The sequence below is a fragment of the Natrix helvetica genome (genome assembly GCF_964273705.1).
Source record: "Natrix helvetica genome assembly, chromosome: W".
Classification (NCBI taxonomy): Eukaryota; Metazoa; Chordata; class Lepidosauria; order Squamata; family Natricidae; genus Natrix; species Natrix helvetica.
The window spans coordinates 70,827,613-70,855,380 of NC_138555.1; the positions used below are offsets into that span (position 1 = coordinate 70,827,613).

General features: G+C 47.2%; 1 protein-coding gene and 1 long non-coding RNA gene across 13 annotated transcripts in view; both read left to right on the forward strand.

The window, feature by feature from the left end:
* The window catches only part of LOC309400524 (epsin-1-like), a 174,452-nt gene that overhangs the window by 4,691 nt on the left and 141,993 nt on the right, over positions 1–27,768 (forward strand). The gene's annotated exons all lie outside the window — the stretch shown is intronic.
* LOC309400462 lies at positions 17,345–27,759 on the forward strand. Its single transcript, XR_014176662.1, has 3 exons — positions 17,345–18,863; positions 27,068–27,341; positions 27,383–27,759. It is a non-coding gene; the product is annotated as an uncharacterized lncRNA (long non-coding RNA).

Consider the following 27,768-nt stretch of genomic DNA (forward strand, 5'->3'; position numbering starts at 1 on the left):
ACAGGTTGAGAACCACTGCATCAGGGCCTTCGGTCACTTTCGCTTCTCTTGAATCATCTTCAGGTTATTGTTTGGTGACTTGAAATTTTAGAGCTGGAAACTGAATTGAACAAAACGGAAAAGGGCGGAAAGAGGAAGAATATTCAGCCACTGTGACTCATTCCTTAGAAATGTGGACTTCCTTCCTTTTGAGGTTTAAGAATGTTGAGGCTTAAGTAGGGTAGGGGCTTCCAGGAAGTTAAGGAGAATTTGGAGTCAGATGTTGCCATCTGCACAATTTCCACTTTCCATTGCTCTTACCTCCCTTCTATTCCACCCACCCATCTACTCTTGGGAATTGTACTCCGGCCTGAATTGTCCTAGAAGCAATCCTGACAAATTCAGATTGCTAAGGTGCTTGGGGGGGTGGGGAATGGGGATAAGAGGTGAAATTAGTAAATAATATAGGAAATTCTGTGTGTTTGGGTAAATGTTCCTTTGCTGTGGTTGAAGCATTTTATTCTGTTATGAAGGCTTAAAACTTATTTTCCCAGTTTTGTCTTAATTCCCTCTATTTTTTTGTCCAAGCCTTTTTTTCCCCAGGGCTTCACAAATCTCAGTTGTGGAGTTTCCAGTTCAGTTGCAGACTTTGATGTGGGTAGTCCTCGACTTACAACAGTTCATTTAGTGACTGTCCGAAGTTACAACGGCACTGAAAAAAGTGGCTTATGACTGTTTTTCACACAACCGATGCATGGTCACGTGATCAAAAATCAGATGCTGTGATCCCTTTTTGCAGGGTCATATGTTCATCTTTTGTGACCTTCTGACAAGCAAAGTCAATGGGGAAGGCAGATTCACTTAACAGCTGTGTCACTAACTTAACTGCAGTGATTCACTTAACAGTGGCAGTAAAGGTCGTAAAATGGAGCAAAATTCACTTAAGAAATGTCTCAGTAACATACATTTTGGGCTCAATTGTGGTTGTAAGTCGAGGACTACCTGTACAATGATCTTAAGCCTTTTGTAACACATTTTGAAGCCTACTTCACAAGGTCATCACAAAGATATGAGTAAGGTAGATTCTGTTCCTCCGTGACCTTTTCAGGAAAAGCAACTGTAAAATAAATCATGTATGAGGTTTTGGATCTTGATCCTGCAGGCTGATGCAAGTAAACGCCAAAATTGCAACCTTAACCGAGATGTCTGCTAGTATTTTGACCATAGAAACCTGTCTGGAATAAGGTGATGCTTCATGGGATAAAAAGTAAATAGTATAGAATAGAATTCTTTATTGGCCAAGTGTGATTGGACACACAAGGAATTTGTCTTTGGTGCATATGCTCTCAGTGTACATAAAAGAAAAGATACATTCATCACGAATCATAAGGTACAACACTTAATGATAGTCATAGGGTATAAATAAGCAATCAAATCACACTAGGAAACAATATAAATCGTAAGGATGCGAGCAACAAAGTTATGGTCATACAGTCAGTCATAAGTGGGAGGAGATGGGTGATAGGAACAATGAGAAGATTAATAGTAATAGCAATGCAGACTTAGTAAATAGTTTGACAGTTTTGAGGGCATTATTTGTTTAGCAGAGTGATGGCGTTCAGGAAAAAACTGTCCTTGTGTCTAGTTGTTCTGGTGTACAATGTCCTATAGCATCGTTTTGAGGGTAGGAGTTGAAACAATTTACAGGTGAAACTCGAAAAATTAGAATATCGTGCAAAAGTTCATTTATTTCAGTAATGCAACTTAAAAGGTGAAACTAACACATGAGATAGACTCATTACATGCAAAGCAAGATAATTCAAGCTGTGATTTGTCATAATTGTGATGATTCTTGCTTGCAGCTCATGAAAACCCCAAATCCACCATCTCAGAAAATTAGAATATTACATGCAGTCAATAAAACAAGGATTGTACATAGAACAATATCGGACCTCTGAAAAGTATAAGCATGCATATGTACTCAGTACTTGGTTTGGGCCCCTTTTGCAGCAATTACTGCCTCAATGCGGCGTGGCATGGAAGCTATCAGCCTGTGGCACTGCTGAGGTGTTATGGAAGACCAGGATGTTTCAATAGCAGCCTTCAGCTCTTCTGCATTGTTCGGTCTCATGTCTCTCATCTTTCTCTTGGCAATGCTCCATAGATTCTCTATGGCTGTGATGGCGAACCCCTGGCACGCGTGCCAGGGGTGGCACGCGGAGCCATTTCTTAGGGCACGCGAGGCATTGCCCTTATAGCGGCAGCGCACATGCGCACGCTGGCCAGCTGATTTTAGCCTTCTTTTTCGCTCTGCGGAGGCTTCCCTGAAGCTCCGGAGGGTGAAAAATAACCCAACGCACAAACCGGAAGCTCCACAAAGTGGAGCTCTGCAGCATGGAGTGGAAGGTGGGTGGGTGGGGGCTTTGCAGACTAGACTGGCAGGGCCGGGAGGAAGGAGAAGAGGCGAGGGGGTGGAATTTGTAGGCGGCAGAAGAGTGTGCGTGCAAAAGCTCCTTTAGGAATAAGGAATTGGGCTCAGATCGCTAGAGCCAATCCTGCTGCCTGGAAAACAAGTTCTTTGGAACAAGAATCATACGGTTCTCAGCACAGCCATTTCGACTTGGCATGGGGTTGCTGTGGCCACTTGTGACTGTCTCATCCTCAGCTCAGATTTACTTCACGTTGTCCCTGAAGAACTTCATGCTGGAGGGGAGGGGGGAGAGATCCACTGCTTGTCATCGTTGTTAATATTCTCCCGCCTTCAGGGAGGTGGAGATCAAGTTAAGCTCCTCAATGCAGGGGCAGCATCCTGACGCCCCAGCTTTCCAAAATCCCTCTGCTCCCTTCCATTCAAATAAGTACACCTGGCAGCTTTCGCCCTATTTAAACCCACTCCCTGAGTTTTCCACTCCCAAGAGACACAGGGGTGGGCAGGCGAAGAGGGGGCGATTGCTGAGCGGAATCACTGGTGGGAAGGGAGCATAGGAAAGAGGCAGCCGGGCAGAGCCTTCTTTAGTGCATGGTGGCTGATGGTGTGTGTGTGTGAGTCCTGCCAAAGAAACTGCTGCTGCTGCTACCTGTATTACTACTATTACTGAGGCTGCCGGACTGCCCGCAGTTCTCCTTCCTCCTCTCACGGGCAGTCCGGCAGCCTCAGTAATAGTAGTAATACAGGTGGTAGCAGCAGCAGCAGTTTCTTTTGCAAGACACACACACGCACGGCCATCAGCCACCATGCACTAAAGAAGCTGGCGGCGCTGCGGGAGTTTACTAGCTGGGCATGGAAAACAAGGTGCCCCGTGCAATCGCCCCCTCTCTGCCTGCCCGCCCCTGTGTCTCTTGGGAGCGGAAAACTCAGGGAGTGGGTGTAAATAGGGCGAAAGCTGCCAGGTGTACCTATTTGAATGGAAGGGAGCAGAGTGAGTTCGGAAAGCTGGGGCCTCAGGACGCTGCCCCTGCATTGAGGAGCTTGACTTGATCTCCACCTCCCTGAAGGCGGGAGAATATTAACAATGACAAGCAGTGGATCTCTCCCCCCTCCCCTTCAGCATGAAGTTCTTTTGGGATAATGCGGAGTAAGTCTGAGCTGAGGATGAGACAGTCACAAGTGGCCACAGCAACCCCATGCCAAGTCGAAATGGCTGTGCTGAGAACAGTATGATTCTTGTTCCAAAGAACTTGTTTTCCAGGCAGCAGGATTGGCTCTAGCGATCTGAGCCAAATTCCGTATTTCTTGCTTGCGTTTACTTTTGATTGCATTTGTCTCCAAATGCATACATACACCCCCCCCCCCCAATCTCCCTTCTCTCTTTCTCTCTCTTGCTTTCTCTCTTCCTCCGGAGGGCCTCTGGTGGGGGCTTTTTTCGCCCTCCCAAGGCTCCTAGTAAATCTGTGGAGCCTGGGAAGGGCGAAAAATGTGTCCATCCGCAAAAATGGGAGGGGGGGTCGCGCGCGCATGCGTGTGGGGGTTGTCGCGCGCATAGCATTATGGGTGTGGCACTCAAGCGCATGACCCCCCTGTGCTCCCCCCGTTTTTGGCACGCGATGGCAAAAAGGTTTGCCATCGCTGCTCTATGGGGTTCGGGTCAGGCGAGTTTGTCTGGCAAATCAAGCACAGTAATCCCACGGTCATTGAAACAGGTTTTGGTGCTTTTGGCAGTGTGGGCAGGTGCCAGGTCCTGCTGGAAAATGAAGTCAGCATCGTCATAAAGCTCATCTGGGGAAGGAAGCATGAAGTGCTCCAAAATCTCCTGGTAGACGGCTGTGTTGACCCTGGACTTAATGAAGCACAGTGGACCAACACCAGCAGATGACATGGCTCACCAAATCAACACATACTGTGGAAACCTCACACTGGACTTCAAGCATCTTGTAGTGTGTGCCTCTCCATTCTTCCTCCATACTCTGGGTCCTTGGTTTCCAAATGAGATGCAAAAGTTGCTCTCATCAGAAAAGAGAACTCTGGACCACTGAGCAACAGACCAGGTCTGTTTTTCTTTAGCCCAGGTAAGACGCTTCTGACGTTTGTTGTTCAGGAGCGGCTTGACAAGAGGAATATGACATTTGAAGCTCATGTCCAGGATCCGTCTGTGTGTATGGTGGCTCTTGATGCACTGACTCCAGCCTCAGTCCACTCCTTGTGAAAGTCCCCAACACTTTTGAATGGCCTTTTCCTGACAATCCTCTCCAGGCTGCTGTCATCCCTGCTGCTTGTGCACCTTTTCCTTCCACACCTTTCCCTTCCACATAACTTTCTATTAATGTGTTTTGATACAGGACTTTGGGAACATCCAACTTCTTTTGCAATTACCTTTTGAGGCTTTCCCTCCTTATGGAGGGTGTCAATGATGGTTTTCTGCACAACTGTCAGGTCAGCAGTCTTTCCCATGATTGTGATTCCTACTGAACCAGACTGAGAGACCATTTAAAGGCTCAGGCACCCTTTGCAGGTGTTATGGCTTAATTAGCTGATTAGAGTGGGACACTTTGAGCCTAGAATATTGCACCTTTTCACAATATTCTAATTTTCTGAGATTGTGGATTTGGGGTTTTCATGAGCTGCAAGCCATAATCATCACAATTATGACAAATCATGGCTTGAACTATCTTGCTTTGCATGTAATGAGTCTATCTCATATATTAGTTTCACCTTTTAAGTTGCATTACTGAAATAAATGAACTTTTGCACATATTCTAATTTTTCAAGTTTCACCTGTATGTCCAGGATGTGAGGGGTCTGTAAATATTTTCACAGCCCTCTTTTTGACTCGTGCAGTATACAGGTCCTCAATGGAAGGCAGGTTGGTAGTAATTGTTTTTTTCATTGGATGAAGCTTGGATAGCTTGATTGTATGGTTCTCCCCCCCCTCCCCCCTTGTTTCCAAATCTTACATTTCTTGGGCGATGTTGGAAGCAGCAAATGCAGCATGGCTGGCTGGGGAATTCTGGGAATTGAAGTCCACAAATCTTTAAAGTTGGTCGAGGTTGGACATCCCTACAGTAGAAGGTATTTGGCAGGGTGGGCCAAATGTCTCAGAATATCTCCTTTGCCAGTTGCCACTGCTAAAATACAAGACAGATCGACCTTTGTTCTGAACCAGAATAAGAAAATCATATTCTGTTGCTCAGTTGCAACTTTTGTTTCGAAGCTGTTACCTGTAAGCCAGAGAGAACATCTGAGTCTTACAGACTTACAAGCCTTGATCCGATCTGCTTTTAAAGTGGCTAAACAACAGAAATGAAGAATGTAGCATCTAAAGTGCCATACTGTGCTTTTTATTTTACTTGCTTTTAAAGTTTCTCTGATAAAGAGCTGTATAGAATTTTTTATCCTTTCTCCTGGTTATCAATATGACAAGTTAATTTTTGAAGCAGGTCTGCTTTTTTCATGTCTCTTAATGCTCTTCTCTTGAGGACTTAAAGCTAGCTTGGGTGGGAACTTTTGGTTTGACCAAGTGTCAGCTCCAGCTGGCCCACAGGCCCGTAGTTGACATTCAGGTGGGGGGCGGGGAGGGGACTGGGAGAGCTGCCAAGAATCGTGCTTACCAGCTGGAGATCTCCCTCCTACACAAGCAATCCAGCTGAGAACTCTCCATAACTCTACATGACTGACTGCGGGGTGATTTTCAGTGAGAACTCTCCATAACTGATAACTGATTGAGAACATTCCATGACTGATTGCTGGGTGGTTTTCACTCTGGGTCACGAGGTGATGGGTGTGCGCAGGGGTGGGGTTTAACCTAGTTACCAAATAAATTATAAAAGGTGGTGGGGAGCACCGGATGTCAGCTCTGACAATTTATTCATTGCCTTCGTGCTTTGTTGGTCAGTTTGTGCCAGAGGAAGAGAAACTGCATTTTTTTCTTTTTTTTTAATCTGATTTTTTTTATTCTCTTACATACCATTTTAAGTATACATTCACATAATGGTTATTCTTCTTTACATTTATCATTCTTATACATTTATTATTTCATTTAATAGGTTATACTATACAGTTTGGGTTGCTTTGTTTACCATCCTGTTGCAGAAAATAACGGCTTAGATGTTTCAGGATCAAGGAGAAGTTTATTTGGCAGCCAGGTTCAGAAAAGCTAGTCAAAGGCAAGCATGTAATTTCTGAACAACTCTTCTAATGGAAGAGTTATACTTTGTCAAAAGCAGCACAACCCGGAAATACTTAACCCATTTCTGATTGGTTACTGTCTTGCTTCCCCTTTTTGTCTGGGCCGCATGGAGCTCTAGTCTCATAATGGCTACGTGGCTTTGTAAGAACTTTAGCTGAACTTTGTGGTTTTGCCAGAACTTTAGTTGAACTCTGCGGTTTTGGCATTCACACTTCCTGTTCTTCCGCAAGCTTCAAACTCCGTCTTTTACTTTATAATAACAAGATGAAAGGTACCCCAAGAGGCTATCCACCCTGACCCCGTATGTTCACTCTTAATGTCCAAATCTCACTTTACGTCCTACTTTAATCCCTCCTGTTGTAACACCACCTTATTTTCCCTTTCTTTTCTCCCTCTCTCCCTTCTCTACTTCCTTCCTTCCTCCTCTCCTTCCCCTTCCTTCTTCCCTTCCCTTTCTCCTACTCTTCCTCTTCCCCTCCCTACCCTCTCTCCTTCTCTTCCTCTCCCTTCCATCCTCCTCTCTGTGAGAATCAAGAAATCTACCCTATTGATCTATTAGATTCAATAAGTCCTATGGATGATAGAAGGCCCAGAAGAAACAGATACGAACCAAATATACTTATATATTTGCTATTTTCTTTTCTGTTTTCCCCTTCTTCCATTTAACAGTGCATCGTCTGGGTTCTATATCTTCTCCCTACTTTCTTTTCTAGTTTCCTTTCTCTAGCCAATCATAAAATCTTCCCCATGTCTTGAAGTACTTTGATTCCTCTTTATCCTTTATTTTCATTGTCAACCTATTCATCTCTGCACAATCTAATATCTTTTTTATTATCTCTTCATCTGTTGGTAGCTTATTTAATTTCCAATTTTGGGCAAATACAATTCTCACTGCTGTAGTTACATGTATAATCAAATAAGTATCCTCTTTCTTGAATTTCTCTGGGATAATACCTAGTAAAAATATCTCTGGTCTAAATTCTATTTCTTGTTGTAACATTTTCTTTAACCATACTCTTCTCTTAGTCCAATATTTCCTTGCTTCTGTACATGTGAACCACATATGATAATAGGAACCTATTACTTGTTGACACTTCCAACATTTCGCTGATTTATCTTTAAACATCTTTGCTAATTTTTCCGGTGACATGTGCCATCTATAAAACATTTTGTATAAGTTTTCTTTGTAAGCTGTTGACATTGTTAATTTATAGTTCCTGTGAAGTTTCCAAGAACTGACCTAATTAATTTACGAGCCTGGAGACAAAATTTTAAAAAAACCCATTCATTTATTAGGACTAACATCTTGGCACGGACTTCTGTGGAGCTGAAACTAAATCCCACTTAATGGTGTCTGAACTTTACCCCTGTGTCCCCTCCCCTCTGCCTGAAGTCATCAATCACATTCTCCAACAGGACGTTACAGCAGAGTTCTGGACATGCGCATTCACATCCCAGTTACAGAAATATGAGACTTTTTATTCTGGCCAAAAGTATGCATGGCATTTTCCCCCCTTCTCAAGTTGATAGTAGTCATGGAAACACTTTAGACGTTGACATTCAGCTCCCCTCACTTCCTCAAAGCGACCTGTGTAAAACAAAGCAATTTGAGTACAGGTGTATAACTTAGGGATGTGTCCCTCCCCCAGGCTTGCTTGGATTTTCTGCGTGGAATTTTGCTATAAGGTGATCAGCCTGGATATTTCTACTTTCCACCCAAGATGCCTCTGATAAGGGGTAGCCCTTCCACTTGATTGGAGTTGTCTCCTGTGCCACCTTGAATCAAGGATACGTTGAACTTCATAATGGGTTTGGCCCCCTATGACCATAGGGCCCGGGGGCTCCCAGGGTAGTGGTCTCAGAGTTGATCCAATCACGGGTTTTAAGAGGCTACTATGAAATGCTGGGTGTATCTTCCCCAACAATCGAGGCAGTTTCAATTGCACTGTAACTGGGTTGATGATCTTTACTATGGGGAATGGTCCCATAAACTTTGGCCCCAGTATCTTGCTAGGCAGTTTTAACCTCAAATATTTTGTGGAGAGGTAAACCTTCTCTCCCACCCGGAATGGTCATTGCAGAGCTCGGTGTTTATCTGCCTGTTTCTTAAAGGTTCGTGCCGCTTTAGCCAGCGCTTTTTTGACATTTTCCCAGGTTGCTTTCAGCATTGACATGCAATCAGCCAAGCTGACTGAGGAGGGAGGATCCCTTGGATACTCAGGCATTGGGACAAAGTCCATACCGCTCACTATTTTGAATGGCGTGAGTCCTGTGCTACTGTGAACAGCATTATTGTACGCCACCTCAGCAAAAGATAAAACGTCTGCCCAATTGGACTGCTGATAGTTCACGTAGCACCTCAGGTACTGCTCCACCATGGTGTTCAGTCTCTGTGCTGCCCCATTAGTGCTCGGATGAAAAGCTGAACTAAGACCCTGAGATGATCCAATGGACCGCAGGAACTCCCTCCAGAACTTAGCCGTGAACTGGACCCCTCTGTCTGAGATAATTCTTAGAGGTACTCCATGCAGTCGGTAGATATGCTTCACGAACAGTTTAGCCAGCTTTTGAGCCGAGGGTTAGGGTTAGAAGTGTTCCTGTTTGGAGAACAGGTCTATTACAGTCCAAATCACCGTGTTTCCCCCACTTTTTGGCAACTCTACTATAAAGTCCATTGCGATCTCCTCCCACGGCCTCATTGGCTCTGCTACTCCTTGTAGTAGTCCTGGGGGGTTTCCTGGTTGTCTCTTCATTGTGGCACAGATGGTACAACTTTTCATGTAACTATCTACATCTTTCTTCATGCCAGGCCACCAGAATTGCCTCCGGGCTAAGTGTAAAGTCTTTAGGAACCCAAAGTGGCCTGCCGGTTTGGCATCATGACTCCTCTGGAGAATTAGGGTACGTAGGGATTCTGGGACGTAGAGTTTTGTCCCCTTCCATGCAAGGTCATCTCTTTTTGTTAAGATGTGTTGGTTGGTTTGGAACCAGGGGTCTGCTAGCAGTTCGGTTTTGAGCCTCATGGTTAGGTCGCTTGCAAGTTGGTCTTGCTGGTCACGCCGTTGCCCCCTGGTGGTCACTTGGGCAGTGGTTTGGGTAGAGGGAAAGATGGCGTCCACTTCGTGCTCTCGTTCGCATTTGTACTGAGGCATGCGGGAGAGGGCTTCAGCTAGAAAGTTCCTCCTGCCTGGAATATGCTTTAAAACAAAATCAAAACGGTTGAAGTATTGAGCCCATCGGACCTGTTTGGGTGGTAGTTTCCGTGGGGTCCTAAGCGCCTCCATATTTTTGTGGTCTGTCCAGACTTCGAATGGTTTCTGGCCCCCTTCCAACAGGTGTCTCCAGGTTAGCAGTGCCCATCTCACTGCGAAAGCATCCTTTTCCCATACGGCCCATCGTCTCTCTGTGTCTGTGAGCTTGTGGGAGGTGTAGGCGCAGGCTTATAAGTTTCCTTGGTTGTTTCTTTGGAGTAGCACCGCTCCCACTGCCATGTTGCTGGCATCTGCCTGGATCACGAAAGGTTGCTCGAGGTCAGGATGCTTCAGCACCGGCTCCTTTGCAAACATTTCTTTTAGTGTTTTGAACGCCTCTTTGCAGGTTAGGTCCCACTGTAGGGGTTGTCCCAGACAGGATTTCATTCCTGGGCTCCCTGTCTTCAGGAGGTCTGTTAGGGGTTTGGCAATTTTTGCAAAGTAGGGGATGAGTTGCCTGTAGAAGTTCATGAAACCTAGGAAACTTTGTAGTTGTCTGCGGGTGCAAGGGGGTTGCCAGCCTAAGACGGCTTGCACTTTGGCTGAGTCTATCTCTATTCCCTCATTTGACACTCGGAAACCCAGGTAGTCTAACCATGCACGGTGGAATTCACATTTTTATACCTTGACGTACAGGTTGGCTGCCAGAAGTTTTTCCAGTACTTGGCGGACCAGGGGTATGTGCTCGTCCATGGTCTCAGTGTAGATGATGATGTCACTCAGGTAGACGAGGACCCCCTTGTAGAGGTGCTCGTGCAACACCTCATTTATTAACTGCATGAATACCGCTGGGGCCCCCTGCAGTCTGAAAAGCATCACTTTGAATTGAAAGCTCCCTAGGGGGCAGTTGAACGCTGTTTTCCACTCATCTCCCTCTCTGATTCGTACTTGGTAGTATGCTTCTCTGAGGTCTAGTTTGGTGAAGACTTTTCCCTTGGCCAGATGAGATAGCATGTCCTTCATTAGTGGGAGGGGGTATAGGTTGTGTACGCACACCCCGTTTATCCCTCAAAACTCCACACACAACCTCATAGTTCCATCTTTTTTTTTTCTTTCAAGAGGACTGGGGCTGCGACCTGTGGCTTGGCTAGCTCAATGAACGCCATTGCTAGGTTTTTGCCTATGTATTTATGCATCTCTTGCATTTCCCGGGGTGTCATGGCGTACAGTTTGGGCTTGGGTAGTTTTGCCCTGGGGATTATTATGATGGCACAGTCTGTCTCACGGTGGGAGGCAGAACATCGCACTCGGCCTCGCTGAATACTTCTGCGAGGTCCTGATATTCCATCAGAATCAGTTCAGCCTCTGGGGTTTTGTCGGATGTGGTTGACAGTTGTTCTTGTGGCCTCTTTTCGGGGGTTTCCAGCGTGGGTGGTGTTTCTGCTTGCTGGTGTGGGAGGGGTTGGGGGGCCCTTCATATCCTATGTCTGCGGGTACCACCTTGCCACCAGATGGTCGGTCCCCACTTGTCTAGCCAGGAAAGTCCTAGTATGACTGCGTCTGTCATTTTGGGGGCTATTATGAATCGAATTACTTCCTAGTGATCCGCTAGCTCTAGTCTCACTGGTTCAGTCAGGTGGGTGGCATAGGCTCCTTCCATTCGGGACCCGTTGACCTCGAACCGGATCGGGTGGGCCAATCTTTTTGCTCTGATCCACAGTTTCAGGACTGTGGTTAGGTTGATCAAGCACCTTGTGCAGCCTGAGTCTATTAGGGCTTGAAAATCCCCCTGGTTTCCTGTTTTTGGGGCTGTGAGGCGTATTGGAAAAAGGAAAGGGTGAATTGGTTCTCTCACCATTGGGTCATTTTCTCCCTCGTCCTCGCTGTCATATGGTTCGGGAAACTGGTTGTCGTTGCCTGGGGTTCCACCACTTTTGCCTGGAGGGGAAGGGGCGTCTGCAGCCTGGAGGGCTTTCCCGGACATGTTGGTGGGCCCTCATTTGGGGTCTTGTTCTGGTCGTGCCCTGGGCGGTGGGTCTGGCCTTGGTTTTGAGGCTGGGGTTGGGCATGCAGCTGCCATGTGGCCCATCCCCCCTCATCTGTAGCATTTCAGTGGACTTCGAGGGAGGGTTGGTCTCAGGGCCTGCTGTGGTGCTGTCGTTCCCCGCGGGCTGGGTGGTTTCAGGTCAAGTTGACTTCTCTCTTTTGTGTCCGGTTGCTTTCTCATGTCGTTGGCACGCAGCCTGCTGTCGACTTTTGTTGCTACCCGGAACCACTCTGGGATGTCGCGGTATGCAGTTACATTGGCAATTTGCTTGTCTAGGCTTGTTCTGAAAAAATGCACCAGCAGTCGCTCTGGTAAAGGGGGTAGCCTTCCTATGACCTTCCTAAATTCAAGGATGTGCTCTTTGATGGGGCAGCCCCTCTGCTTTAGTTTGCTGAGTTCCTCTTCCGCATATGGGTCCTCCCCCTCCCCCTTCTCAAACCTGGCCTCTAGCAGTTGCAGGAAATCATCTATGTCTTGCAGTTGGGGGGCTCTCCTCTTGTGGAGGGCTGCTAGCCATTCCCTTGCTTCTCCCTCTAGACCAGTGGTTCGCAAAGTGGGCGCTACCGCCCCCTGGGGGGTGGTGAGATGGCTTAGGGGGGCAGTAAGAGGCCAGGGGGGCGGCAGAGGGGCGGTAAGAGGCTGGGGGGCGGCAAAGAAGTGCTGGAGGTGGCCGCCTCTAGCGAGCTATTCAGAACAAGTTTGCTCACTCACCCCCGCCTATCCAGAAGCTGCTCGATCGCTCACTTCCCCCACCCATCTGCACTATGCTAGCCCTGCCCACTCACTGATTGGCTGGCTCACCAATCGCCCCGCCCGCCTCTAAGAGCCCTATCTAAACCCAGTTATCTTTTTTTCTGCTTGGCTTTCTATAGATAGGGCTCTTAGAGGTGGGCGGGACGATTGGTGAGCCAGCCAATCAGTGAGCGCAGGGCTAGCATAGTGCGGACAGGCGGGGGGAAGCGAGTGATCAAAAGGAGGCCATTTCGCCTCCCTTCACTCCCACTTTGTCTTGATGAGGTCGCTGCAGCTGCAGGCGCGGATGGACGGAGGAAGCCAGAGGAAGCCCGGGGGGGCGGGCGAACAAGTGATCGAGCGAGCTGCCTGATCCTCCATTGCTCGCCCGCTCGCCTGCCCGGGCCGCTCAGGCTACCTCCGTCCGTCCGCCCCCGGAAGTTGCAGCGACCTCATCAAGACAAAGTGGGAGGCGAAGGGGCCTCGGTGCCCTGCCTGATCCTCCTGCGCTCGCTCGCTATTTTGCCTGCATGGGGTGCCTCGGCGGAAGCCCTTTGCTGGCGGCCAGACCTCCCCTCCCCGGGGTGACAGCACATCCATGATCACCGTCCCAGTAACGCTGCGGCCGCTCGGCCTGCGAAGAGAGGGAGGGAGTAAGAGTGAAGGGTGAGGGAGAGCAGCAGGGGCTCTCTGCAGGGGCTCTGCATTCCCCCACCCCCCACCGGAGCCTTCCCAGAGGAGGTGGGGCTGGGGAATGTGGGGCAGGGAGGCGCTGTCTGGGGTGGGACTAGATGACCTCTGGGGGTCCCAACCGGCCCTTCTGACTCTGGAGACCAGAAGCAAGCAAGCAAACACACACACACACAGCAAAAGTGTCTGGTTTTGAATATAATCCTCCCTAGTGCTTGGGGGAAAAAAAAGAGGAACATTTGGATATACATTTTGAATTAACTTGGAAAGAAAATTGCTAAAATCACTTTTAGTTGTGTTCTGCATTAAGAATTCATGCAGTAGCATTTCTTGTTGAATTAGCAGAGTAATATTTACAACAGCCAGCTAAGATAGTTTTATCTGTCTTATAATGTGCGTGGGTAGAGGACTTAGGCATAAGTGCAATGTTTGCCTGTGATTATATAATAAATTCACAGCTTATACATTTGAATTAGATGTTAGTCAATTCATGTTTAACCTATACTTGATATACTTGTATTCAATACATAAGGTGTTAATTATGTCAATGGAAGAGATAGGAAACTGCATTAGTGATATATATGTCAATGCGTTGATTTGTACTAAAAATGTTTAGTTTAAAGAAGTTATAAGGAATCACAAATATGAGTGTGGAAAATGTAATGTAGTTGTGGATGACCCTTTGCATGAGTTGTATTGGGAAAAATAAATAAAATAATAATAATAATAATAATAATAATAATAATAATAATAATAATAATAATAATAATAATAATAATAATAATAATAATAATAATAAAATTAAAATTAAGAATGGAGAGTTGGCAGAACAAAGCATTGCATGGCCAATTTCTGGAAAAAATAAAAGATAAAGTGGACAGTGAAAAAACTTGGTTATGGTTAACAGCAGGTACATTAAAGAAAGAAACAGAGTCACTAATCCTGGCTGCGCAAGAACAAGCCATTAACAAGCCACACAAATGCCATTAAGGCCAAAATCGAAAAATCCTCTGATGATGCCAAATGTAGACTTTGCAAAGAGGCTGATGAAACTGTTGACCACATACTCAGCTGCTGTAAAAAAATCGCGCAGACTGACTATAAAATGCGGCACAATTCAGTGGCACAAATGATCCACTGGAATTTGTTGAAAAATTATAATATTAAAACAGCAACAAACTGGTGGGAACATAAGCCTGAAAAAGTCGTCGAGGGTCAGATGGTCAAGATCTTGTGGGATTTTCGCATACAAACGGATAAAATACTAGCGCATAATACACCAGACATCACACTGGTTGAGAAAAATAAGGTTACAATCATAGACATCGCAATACCAGGTGATAGCAGGGTCGCCGAGAAGGAATATGAAAAAATCGCGAAATACCAGGACTTAAAAATCGAAATCCAACGATTATGGCACAAACCAGCAGTGGTAATTCCAGTGGTAATCGGCACACTGGGTGCTATTCCAAAAGCACTGGAATTACATTTAAAACAGTTAAAAATTGACAAAATCACCATCAGTCAAATGCAAAAGGCCGCACTGCTTGGATCTGCACACATATTACGAAAATACGTTACGACGTCCTAGGCCCCTGGGTGGGGCCCGACTAGTAATTAATGCCAAATCCGGCGAAACAACTGGCCGCTGTGATACAATTCTGTTGATGCAATAATAATAATAATAATAATAATAATAATAATAATAATAATAATAATAATAATAATAATAATAATAATAATAATAATAAATGAATGATTCCCCAAAGAGGTAAAAGGCTACATTTTGCTAGAATTATTCTTCCAAACTGTTGAGGAGGGGGATTGGACTCCATTGTCTATATTTCCCTTTCCATCCCCATGGTTCTTTAGTGAAAATTATAACCCAAGAACATATAGATCTGTTAAAATGTTCCATTCTCACTTTCCATATTGGGAATCCCTAGGTACCATGCAATAATCTCATCAAATAATTCAAGCAAATGTTGGTGACATTGAGCTGAAGCCAAAGTTCAAGAAATTGTACCAAGAGTTTTAGTTACAGAAAGAAATTTCTGATCGCTACCCTGCACTATGGACAGTGGTTAAGAAGTTCCTTGTTGCATTTCCAACATCATATTTGGTGGAACATGGCTTCAGTGTGGTCTCAAAGCAAAGAAAATGACTCCAGATTACTGAATGTGGTGATTTAAGACTCCTGCTAAGTGACTTAAAACCAGACATTGGGAAACTGGTATCACTTCATCAAGCCCATCCAGCACATTAAGAATTTACTGAACAGTGAAGTAGTTACTAAATTTTGCTAAGTTACTAGTTACTAAGGTTCTTGATAAATGACTATCAGACTTTGAAAACCTGGTATCACTGGATCATGTTCAACAATTTTGTTGAATTAACTAACTACAAAGGTTTTTAAATTGGATTTTTAATAAATGTGCAATTAATTGTTACAGTTTTGAATTTTACTGTTACTATCTTTATTCCTTCATGCAAACCACCCAGTCACATGACTCCTCCAGCCACGCCCATCAACCCACGCCCACAGAACCGGTCGTAAAAAAATTTGAATTCCACCACTGGGTGGGGGGCACTGAGGATCAGTTTGTAGCACCAAGGGGGTGGTGGACTGAAAAAGTTTGGGAACCACTGCTCTAGACCCTCTGCGATGCCATTCACCATGGTTCTGGGGGATGGGTAGAGGTGCCCATAGCGTTTTAGGTGGATATCAGCTGAATCAAGGAATAGGGCTAGCTGATCTGAGTCTCCGTCAAACTTTCCCCTGAATTGGGGCGGGTTGTTCAGCCCTACTCCAACCTCCTGTCAGCCTCTGTATGCTTGTGCCTGATATGGCTGGCCATCTTCTTCACCCCTAGTTTGGAGAGAGGGAGGGGGTTGCTGCTCTTGGTAGCGTGCCTGCTGCGTGGGAGAGGCACTGGTTGCCAGTTTGGGCTCCTTCTCCTTCTATCAGGAGGGGGAGGGGGCTGCGCTGCAGTCTGCATCTCCTCCCCTCAACAGGATCAGATGTCCCTTCCCTCTCTTTTGGGTGGCATGATGGCCCCTCATCAGCAAGGGTGGCCCGGTCAAGATCCTCCTTCAGTTGCACTATTGCACTCCCTAGGGATTGCATCTGGGGCTTTGGGAGCCTGGCTTGTTTCCAGTCCCACCTCCAGTCCGCCCTTGCCAGCTTGCTTGAGACCCTTCCCTGTATCTGGGGACTAGGGCAAGGGAATTCCACCTCAGCTGCTTTAGGGGTTGATTTCCAAAAGTACTCATCTTTTCTTGCTTCTGCTGCTGGGGAAGACATCGCTGCTTGGCATTGCCGCATACCTCCAGCTGTAATCAGTCTTTTTCTTCAGCCTCCTGTTGCCTGATTTTCCCTCCAAGCACCCCAAATATTGGGGGAGTGCTCGGAGCGCCCGGGATTCAGGAAACCTGGAAATCTTAATAGATTTTTAAAAGTCAGTTTCGGCTCTCTGTGAAGTTTCCAAGAGCTGACCTAATTAATTTACGAGCCTCGAGACAAAGTTCAAAAAAACCCGATTCATTTATTAGGACTAACATCTTGGCACGGACTTCTGTGGAGCTGAAACTAAATCCCACTTAATGACGTCTGAACTTTACCCCTGTGTCCCCTCCCGTCTGCCTGAAGTCATCAATCACAATCTGCAACAGGACGTTACGGCAGGGTTCTGGACATGCTCATTCACATCCCAGTTACAGAAATATGAGACTTTTTACTCTGGCCAAAAGTATGCATGGCATTTCCCCCCCCTTCTCAAGTTGATAGTAGTCATGGAAATGCTTTATTCATTGACAGTTCCTTTCCCATAGTTGTTGCCACTTTTCTAACTCAATCGTATGACCGAAATTCCTTGCCCAAGTTATCATTGTATCTTTAACCACTATTTCTTCTAACCTAGTTCTTTGCAGGTAACTATATAGTTTCTTAATTATTTTTTCTTCCGTAACCATAAGTATCTTATCCAATTCCGAACTTCCTTTATTCCTGTATTCCCTTTTATCTTTTACATATCTTGATTGTATTTGTAATTGTGAAAACCATCCAATATCAATCCCTTGTTTTTCTAATTCTTGTTTTTGTTTTAGTTCCCCCCTTTCTGTTCAAATATCTTTGTATCTAATAATATTTTTCATACTACTAATATTTGGATGTGTCAATGCTTCCATTGTTGAAAGCCACATTGGTATTTCTAAATAGTGTTTCCCTTTCATTTTTTCCCATATTGTTAACAATCCATTCCTTACATAATGTCTTTGAAAATAGCCATGTGCCTTACTTTTACCATACCACAAAAAAGCATGCCAACATAGTTGCAAATCATGACCTTCCAATGTCAATAATCTTGTATTACTCAGTAAGATCCATTCTTTCATCCACGCTAATCCCGCTGCTTGATAATATAATTCCGTTTGGTAAACCAAATCCACCTCGAACTCTTGCATCTTGCAACATTTTTGTATTAATTCTTGCTTTTTTCCCCTGCCATATATATTTCCCCACTATTTTATTCATACTTTCAAAATATTTTTTCTCTAATTTTATCGGTATTGTTTGGAATAGATACAGCAGTCTTGGTAGTATATTCATCTTTACTACTGCTATTCTTCCCATCAATGATAGTTGTAAGTTTTTCCATCTTTCCAGATCTATTTCTATTTGTTTTCTCACCCTATAATAGTTATCCTCCTTTAGTGTTACACACCTTGATGTCAATTGAATACCCAAATATTTCACTTTTTTCACCACCTGTATGTCCAGTTTCCCCATCAACTCTCTTTTCTGTTTTTCTGTCATATTTTTCACCACAATTCTTGTTTTATCTTTATTAATCTTCAAGCCCGCTACTTCTCCATATTCTTCTATTATTTCAACTAGTTTTGGCCCTGTTTCTATTGGATCTTCCATAATAAACACCAAATCATCTGCAAATGCTTGTAATTGATATTCTTCTTTCTTGACCCTCATCCCTTTTACCTCTTTATTTTGTCGTATTTCTCTATTCAAAATCTCTAGTGTCAGTATAAATAATAATGGTGATAGTGGACATCCTTGTCTAGTTCCCTTCGTGATCTCTATCTTTCCTGTCATCTCACCATTTACCATTACCTTTGCCGATTGGTTATTGTATATCGTTTTGATCATATTTATGAATCCCTCACGAAATCCCATCATTTGAAGTTGCATTATCATAAATTGCCAGGCCTTTTGTGCCATTTGCTTCTCTGGGTGAGCTTCGTAGTACTCTAGCGTATTCAATACAGTTCGCATATTGCCTCTGATCTGTCTCTTAGGGAGAAATCCATTTTGGTCTATGTGTATAATTTCATTTAAAAGTCTCTTCATTCTTTCTGCCATTATTGATGCAAAAATTTTACAGTCCACATTTAGTAGTGAGATAGGTCTATAGTTTTTTACTTGTAGATCTGACTCTTCTTTTGGTAAAAGCGTTATATATGCCTCCCTCCATGTTTCTGGTATCTTTGCCTCCCTTAATAAGTCATTAAATAGTTCCAACATTACATTGCTTAATACTTCTTGTAGTGTTTGATACAGTTCTGCCCGTAATCCATCTGGTCCTGGTGTTTCCCCCTTCTTTTGCCTTTTTTATTTTTAAAGAATTTTATTGGTTTTTACAAATATTTATAGGAAGGGGTAGGTAGGTATAAAAAAATTTGACAGCTACATCGTGCGAAAGGTGGAAATCCCCCCAAATCTCACAACTTTTACAGAAAAAAAAATTAAGATCAAAAATTAAAAGATAAACATTGGCAGCTTTTTGTTTTACATTATATGAACAATATATTCAATCATCTTATATGTCACTTCCAACAATTACATTATAACAACAATTGCAATAATATTTCAAACTTATTTTTGTGACCTGAGTGTTCTCAATGTTGCTTTCTCCCCCCTGTCCTCTGGCAGAGCCACGGCCCCTCCCTCCTTCATATCTTGTGTACTGTCCCCTGTTCCATCTAGAAAGGCAATGTGTTTTTAATGAAGGCCTCTGCCTCCACAACTGTGTTGATTCTAATTCTATTGCCCTCCCAAAAGATCAACATTCCTTCTGGCAATAACCATCTAAACCAAACTCCTTTATCATATAATTTCTTTGATAAAGAGGAATATTTCTTCCTCTTATCTCTTACTTTCTTCGGAATTTGTTTAAGAATGGCTATTTCTTTGTCTTTATATTTTAATGGTCCCACCCTCTGAGCTCCTAAGACCTCATCTCTTGTAGTCTTGCTAAGAAATTTAACATGTACTTCCCTTGGAACGTTGTGTGTTCTAGCATATGCTGAATTGATCCTATAAATCAAATCAATATCCCACCATAGCTGTTGTTTGTCTCTTTTAATGTATTCTGATAAAATTGTGGTCATAATCTCCTTAAGGTCTTCATTTTCTGTCTCTGGTAAGTTTTGAAATCTAAGAAAAAAAACCATTCTTTCAAATTCCACCTTTATCATATGATTTTCAAATTCTCTATTCCCCTTCTGGACTGTCTTAACCTCCTCCCTCAACCCAGTCGTGTCTTCCTCCAACACACCAATTCTCTGTTTGTTTTGTGTTGCTTGTTGTTGCGTTTCTCTGAGCTGTTCATTTAAATCTGCCAATTGTTTTTTCAGTTCGTCCTGTCCCTTCAAAATAGTTTGAAACATTTGGGCAACAGATAAGTCCTTTGAACTCTCTTCAGTTGTTTTAGGTTGTAGAAATGAAGCCATTTGTGTCTGTTGTGTAATCAGACTAGACATAGAAGATGTCGGGGCCGAAGATGCCTTACCAGGCGGTGGCTTTTTAGGTCCCATACTAAGTTCAGAGATAGCTATAAGACTTATGCAAAAGAAATGGCATCTGTGGAATACACAGCTGGGAGAGATCGTGGAGGCAAACAAGCCAGAAGTGAAAGTTAATCCTCCTGTACAGCTGCAAGACAGAGGATAAGAGTCAAATCCAAATCCAAGGGGACCACATAAGAAGAGAGGCTCCAGGAGATCTCCGGGGTGTAGAATAATATAAAGCCAGAAATTCTTTCAAAGGGGAAACTTCATTCGTAAAAGCAAAGAAGAAGGAGGAAGTTGGCCATCTTGGCTTCGCTTTCACAGGGGACCAGGGAGCAACATGTCCAAAGTTTTCATAAGGTAGTTTAAAAAAAAACAACTCAGCAGTCATCCCTTGCAATTGTAGCAAAAATCATTCTCCCATTGTTAGAGGAAGTGAAAGTTAGCTTTTAACTCTCTCTCTCTCTCTCCTCTGAGAGAGAGAGATATTTTCCTGTACACCGCTTGGAGAGTCCAAGCAATGGGTTAATTCAGTCTGCTTGCCCTTAGGACTGAGGAACTTTTTTTCCTTTAGCCACACCTCCTGGTGTAGTCACTCCCCAGAATTATTCCTCAGTCAGCCCGATTCGGATGCAATTAGCTTGAGCTCCCAGCTGAATTAATCCTTTTTGGCTTGGACTCTATTTTTTACTTTTCTTTTTTCCTAAAATCTCCCCTATTATTGTGTACTTTTTCTCTCTTCGTTGCTGTGTATTTCCCAGCAGATCTTCGATGTAGAAGGCCAGGAGGTAAGTCGGAAGGTGGGGGGGGGGTGCTCCTCAGCCGATCCGAAAGGGACGGCTTCGGAGGCATGCCGCTTGTCTTTAAAACGACGCGGCTGCAGCGGCGAGGTCCCTGATCCCCCAGGCCCCTCGTTTGTTGTTTTAGATGGAGTTTTTTTGTGTCCCCGGCCTGCTAGAGGACCTCTGCTGCAGGGAGGAGTGGGCGATGGTCGCCATTGAGGCGCGGTCGCCCCTCTAGTCCCCCTCTGCCCCCACGCTGTTGCGGCAGCCATTTTAGGCGTGAAAAGTTCGCGCTCTTTTCTGGCCGCCATTGCGCTTCAGCCACGCTATACAGGAGACCGCTGGAGTTTGAGAGGGCCTGGCAAGGGTCTCCAGGCCGGCCCACCAGCCTCCATTTCCCCTTTTTTGCGAGCGGTGCTGGTTCCTGGGCCGTGCAACGGTCACCATACCGGCTCAGGGAGGAGGCCTCTGTAAGGTGCAGGCCGAGACCATTTTTTTGCTTAGTCATTCTCCTCCCTGTCTCTCCTGCGGGGCCTTGCACCTGGGTGCAGGCCCCGATCCTACTCCTAGGCCATCCTACTGGTCTTTATGCAAGGGCTTTTGTTATGGTTGGATATTTTTATAACTCGAATGATTTCTATACTGTTCATTCACTAATCCTTGATTTTTTCTTTGTTTCCCCCTTTGCAGCAGACCAGTCTCGCTTCTACTTCCACTGCCTTGTCATAGCCTTGCACCATCTTGTGTGGTCATTGACTATGGAGCTGCCCAGTCCCCCTGATTCCCAAGAGACTAGGCCAGGCCTCTCCCAGGCCCCTAGCAAGGGTTCCTCCTCTTCAGGGAGTGGGGGTGCGGGCAAGAGTGGTGGGGGAGGATCTGGGAAACATCGTTCCAGAACCCCATCAGTGGCAGAGGCCAAGGATGTTGAAAGGCGCCAGCGTGCCCTTGACAAGCAATTCGAAAAGGCCAGACGCCAGGCAGGCAGGGAACCATCCCACTCCGAATTTCCCTCATCCCAGGAGGATCTCCAAAGGGTCCTTTCCGAGGAGGTGGAGTCCCAGGACCTGTCCCCAAACAGGTCACTCGCGGAGCCGGCTTCCCCAGCCCCCTCCTGGGCCTGCGAACAAGCCCCTCCCCCTGGGGATGCTAGCATAGATGACATGCCAGGAGAGGCTCACCCTCCTCTAGAGGAGGCCCTAGATCCTGATTCGGATCAAGATGAGCTCTCCCCCCGCATGCAAGAGCTGATGGCACGTGCCATTGCCAAGGGCATTACCGAGGCCATGAAATTTAAGAATCCCCCTGCAGTGGCCCCTAAGGGCTCCGGATCCGACCAGGGCGCTCCCCCTCCAGCTAAGCGAGCTCGACACCCTTCTCTGGAATCTTCTGTGGTCAGTGAGGCCTCAGCTCTTGAGGACCCTGACTCGGAGGCCCTAGGGTTGTCAGAAGACGAGGACCTCCCCCCCGAGGCACCCGCCTTTGCGGGTCTCTTCAAACCCAGCCTCTTCAAGTCAGTCCTCCATAAGGTCAAGGCTGCCACCAGGGTGGGGATCAAGCCCAAATCGGCTGCGCCAACGGCGGAATCGACCCCGGTCAACCCTAACGCGGTCATGTTTGACGTGCCCACTCCTCAACAGGAGTTGGTTCCTGTCCCTGGGTTGTTCCTCGATCTTATCCAGCGCCAGTGGGCTCAGCCAGCCACGCAGTCCTCTCCCAGCGGAGTGGACAAAAAGCTTTACACTATGGAGCCGGTACTGGAGGACCTTCTGGTCCTACCAACTGTCGATCCGCCCATAGCAGCCCTCACTTCTAACTCCTCCCTACTGGCTGACCTCCTGGAAGGCCTCAAGGCGGAGGACAAGAAGGCGGAGAAGGCGTGCCACAAAACCCATCTTGCCGCCGCCTGGGCCATTAGGGCTTCTTCGTCCGCGTCCTTCTTCAACAGGGCCTCTGTAATCTGGCTGCGCGAGCTGCTAGCTAAGCTCCTGGCGGGGGACATCCGTCTCCACCAAGATGTGTCTAAAATAATAGCGGCCTCCCAATACGCCGCTGACGCATCCCTTAACGCCACCAAATTTGCCTCCAGGGCCCTGGCGTCCAATGTCACATCTCGCCGCTTAATCTGGCTCAGGCATTGGCAGGCGGACCAGAAAAATAAATGGAAATTGGCTTCCGCCCCCTTTAAGGGGTCTAAATTGTTTGGCGAGTCTCTGGAACCTCTCCTCATAGAGTCCAAAGACAAGAGGAAGGTCCTTTCTTCTCTAAACAAAAAACAGGACCGCAAGGCTGCCCCCTATCCTAGGAGGCAGTCCTTTCGAGCCTCTGAGCCTTCCATTTCCGCCTCCTCCTTCTCTTCCCCCAATAGGTCCTTCGGACAGCAGGGGGACAGATCCCAGGACAGGCCGGCCTTCCGAGACAGAAACAGACAGCAGTTCGGCTTCCGCAAGTATAACCGCGGTGGGGCCTCCAACAGGCCGTTCCGTAAGTCAAAGTGACTGCCCGATCTCAGCGCCCATAGGGGGTCGCCTCCAACTGTTTGCCTCCCATTGGGCCCAGACCACCGAGGACGCCTGGGTCCTCCAGATTGTCAGGGAAGGCCTCTCCCTGGAATTCCTGTCCCTCCCTCCCCGGAACTTCATCCGGTGCCCCACCCCAACCTGCCCTCAAAAGAGGGAACGTATGGACCAGGAGGTCAGGCACCTCTTAGACATCAGGGCCATGGAACCCGTTCCACGGGACGAGGAGGGGAGGGGGTTTGACTCCATCCTCTTCCTGGTACCCAGGAGCTCGGGGGGGTGGAGGGCCATCTTGGACCTCAAGAACCTCAACAGGCACATCGCCTATTGGAGGTTCAAGATGCAGTCCCTCCAGACCATTCTGGCGGGGATCCGTCAGGGAGACCTCCTCACCTCTATAGACCTAAAGGAGGCATATCTCCATATCCCTATCCGTCCCCAGCACAGGAGGTTCCTGCGCTTCTTCTATGCCGGCCGCCACTTCCAGTACAGAGCCCTTCCATTCGGCCTCTCGTCCGCTCCTCGGACGTTCACCAAGGTTCTAGCGGTTGTGGCGGCTCAGCTAAGACGCAGGCCTGTAAGGCTACAGTGTTATCTGGACGACATTCTTATCCAGTTGTCGTCCAGACAGCAGGCCTTACGGGACCTCCAGGTCACCATGAGGTCCCTCAGAAGTCATGGCTTCTCTCTAAACATAGAGAAGAGCCACCTCGTCCCAACCACCAGACTGGTCCACCTGAGGGCGGTGATAGATACCACCTTGTGCAGGGTTTTCCTCTCCCAGGACAGGTTGGAAGGCCTAAAGTCCATGACCCACAAGGTGATGCACATGAGGCAAGCTCCAGTGGTCCTTCTGTCACAGCTGCTGGGGAAGATGATTTCCTGCATCTCCATCGTCCCCTGGGCCCGCCTACACTCCAGGGCGCTGCAGTGGCTGCTGTTACCACATCAGAGGGCCTCCAGGAGCAACTCGCCCATGCTGATCCGTGTCCCACCAGAGGTGAAGAGGTCTCTCCGTTGGTGGGTGTCTCCGGCGATCCTCAAGGGCCACCTCTTCAAGGAGCCCGAGAGGCTGATCATCACCACAGACGCCAGCCTCACCGGCTGGGGGGCCCATATGGGTCACCTGGTAGTACAAGGCAAGTGGTCCCAAGTAGAAGCCAGCTACAGCATCAACCTGCTGGAGCTGCGGGCCGCCCGCCTGGCCCTGCGCCATTTCCGCCAGTCTGTCCATCAACGCCATGTGCTCCTGATGACGGACAATATGGCCACCAAGGCGCACATCAACCGCCAGGGTGGCACCAGGTCCAGAACACTGATGAGAGAGGCGGAGTCCCTCGGCTGCTGGGCGGAGTCTCACCTGGAATCCCTCCGCTCCAACCACATCTCCGGAGTGGACAACACCCAGGCAGACTGGTTGAGCAGGACAACCATAGATCCCGCGCAGTGGAAACTGGACCCTCGTCTGTTTCATCAGCTGTCCAGCAGATTCGGCGCCCCGGCAGTCAACCTCTTCGCGTCCAAGGACAACGCGCAGCTCAGGCGCTTCTACACCCGGTTCTTCACCCCGGGGGCGGAAGGGACGGATGCCCTGCGTTGCAGGTGGCCCCGCGAGCTGCTGTATGCCTTTCCTCCTCTGCCTCTCCTTCCTCAATTCATCACCAAGGTCATCGTGGAAGGGGCAGAAGTCCTTCTAGTAGCTCCCCACTGGCCCCGCAGGTCGTGGTTCGCCGACCTTGTTCACCTGTCGGTGTCTCCTCCGTGGCGCATTCCGCCGGACCAGATCTCCCTCAGCCAGGGGGCCGTTGTTCATCCGGAGCCCCAGTGGCTTCAGTTGGCCGTCTGGCACTTGAGGGGGACCAACTGAAGGGCGAAGGTTTGTCAGATGAGGTGGTGCGTACCATACAGGCGGCTAGACGCCCTTCTACCACGAGAATTTACGATGCGTCCTGGGCCGCCTTCGCAAAGTGGTGTGAGGAGCTGCACATCGAACCGACAACCGCACATGTTTCCCGGGTTCTAGATTTCCTGCAAGGAGGACTCAACAAGGGTCTGGCTCCAAATACACTTCGGCGCCAGGTGGCGGCCCTGTCCACCATCTGGTCAGGTGACCCCCTTTTGCCACTTAGCAAGATTCCGAGGGTGCGCCTCTTCCTCAAGGGCGCCTCTAACCTCCGTCCTCCCACTGTTCATCGCTACCCTACTTGGCAGCTGTCTGTGGTCCTGCGGGCTCTCTCCGCCCCGCCCTTTGAGCCTCTACGCACGGCGTCCCTCCGCCATCTGACGCTGAAGACAGCCTTCCTTGTCGCCATTACGTCCGCCTGTCGGATTTCCGAGCTGGCGGCCCTGTCAATTCGCCAGGACCTGTGTGTCATCCATCCCGACAGGGTTATATTGAGGCTGGACCCGACCTTCACCCCGAAGATAAATTCGTGGTTCCACAGGGTGCAGGACATCGTCTTGCCGAATTTCTGTCCCCGCCCGTCGCACCCCAGGGAGCGCTCCTGGCACACTCTCGATGTTAGGAGGGCTCTGAAGGTCTACATCGCTCGGACTGCAGAGTTCCGGAAATCGGAGGCCCTCTTCATTTCGTTTCAACCAGGCTCCTTGGGGAAGAAGGTTTCTTCACCCACAGTTGGCAGGTGGCTTCGGGCCTGCATATCATCAGCGTATGAGTGCCAGTCCAAATCGGTTCCGCGCGGCATCACCGCACACTCCACTTGGAGCGCGGCCACCTCTGCGGCCTGGGCCACTCAGGCCTCGATACTGGACATCTGCAGGGCCGCTACGTGGTCTTCTCCGTCGCCCTTCGTGCGACATTACAAATTGGACGTTTTCGCCTCGGCTGAGGCGTCTTTTGGCAGACGTGTGCTCCAGGCGGTTGTGTCAGCGACCGAATCCCGGGAGTCTTCTTCTGCCCACCCGGATGGACAATAACTTGGGTATGTCCCATTGCTTGGACTCTCCAAGCGGTGTACAGGAAAATGACCATTGGCTTACCTGAAGGGTCCTTTTCTGTACACCGCGGGAGAGTCCAACCCGCCCTGGATGTTTTTTGCCGGGATTCGGGTTCTTCGTGTCAACAGAATATCATCTTGGACGCTTCGCTCCATCCTCACGTACTGACTCTATCAAATAATTCTGGGGAGTGACTACACCAGGAGGTGTGGCTAAAGGAAAAAAAGTTCCTCAGTCCTAAGGGCAAGCAGACTGAATTAACCCATTGCTTGGACTCTCCCGCGGTGTACAGAAAAGGACCCTTCAGGTAAGCCAATGGTCATTCCAAGTGCCGGTTTTTCCGAGGGGGTGGTGGAAAATCCCCCCCTCTAATCTTAACACTTCAAAAGATTGAATCCACAATTTGGAGAGGCTGCTGTTCATCAGTTAGATAGATTTACAGGAGATTGAGGGAAACCTCTCACCTCACCGCACTTCAGATGTAACATCTAATTGATTCTTTCCTTCCGGAATCTGATCGGCGAAGGCGCACAGGGACAGCGGAAAACGCCGCCATGCACCCCCCCACGCTCCCCGGCTCCTGGGGCGAGGCTGGAAACCTCCCTGTGGCTGCCGCCGATCCAGGGGGTCCCAACAAGCCGCCCTGCAGCAGGGAGCCCCTCCAAGGCCCCCTGTGCTCCTAAAAGGAGCCCACCGAAGAGACGAGCGGCGGACACACACGTCCGTCACCTTTGGGGACCGGAAGTCGTCTCTCCTTTCTTTTGCCTTTTGATGCCTTCTATTACCTCCATCATTGTAATTCTTTCTTCTAGTGCCTTCTTAAATATTTTTGGGATTTTAGTTATTTTAGTTTTCTCTAAATATTGTCTTATTTTCCCTTCTGGTACCTTCTCATGTTGATACAGCTTATTGTAATAGTTCTCAATTATTTTTTTCTTTTCTCCATTTGAATGTTGTAGATTCCCTTCTTCATCCACCAATTGACTTATCAGCTTTTTTTCTCTTTCCTTTTTCATCTTGTAAGCCAACCAAAGTCCTGGTTTATTTGCATTTTCAAAAGTTTTGTTTTGCCGATTTTATTTTGTTTGTCAGATCTTCATTTTCTATTAGGTTCAGTTTATGTTTTTGCAGTTTCAACATATTTTTTACTTTTTTGTTTTGTGGGTTTTTCTGCAGCTCCATCTCCAAACATTTATATTCTAATTCCAACTTCTTTTGATTTTGTCTGTTCTGCCTATTCTTTTTCCCTAAGTATGTCATTGTGAGGCCTCTAATATATGCTTTACAGGTGTCCCATACATTCTGTAATGATGTGTCTTCCTTTCTATTTTCCTGGAAGAAATACGTCAGTTATTTTTCCATATATTGCTGGAAGCTTTTTTCATTCAATACTCTTGAATTTAAAGTCCAGCTCCCCTTTTTCCTCTGTCCCTTCCAAGTCATTGT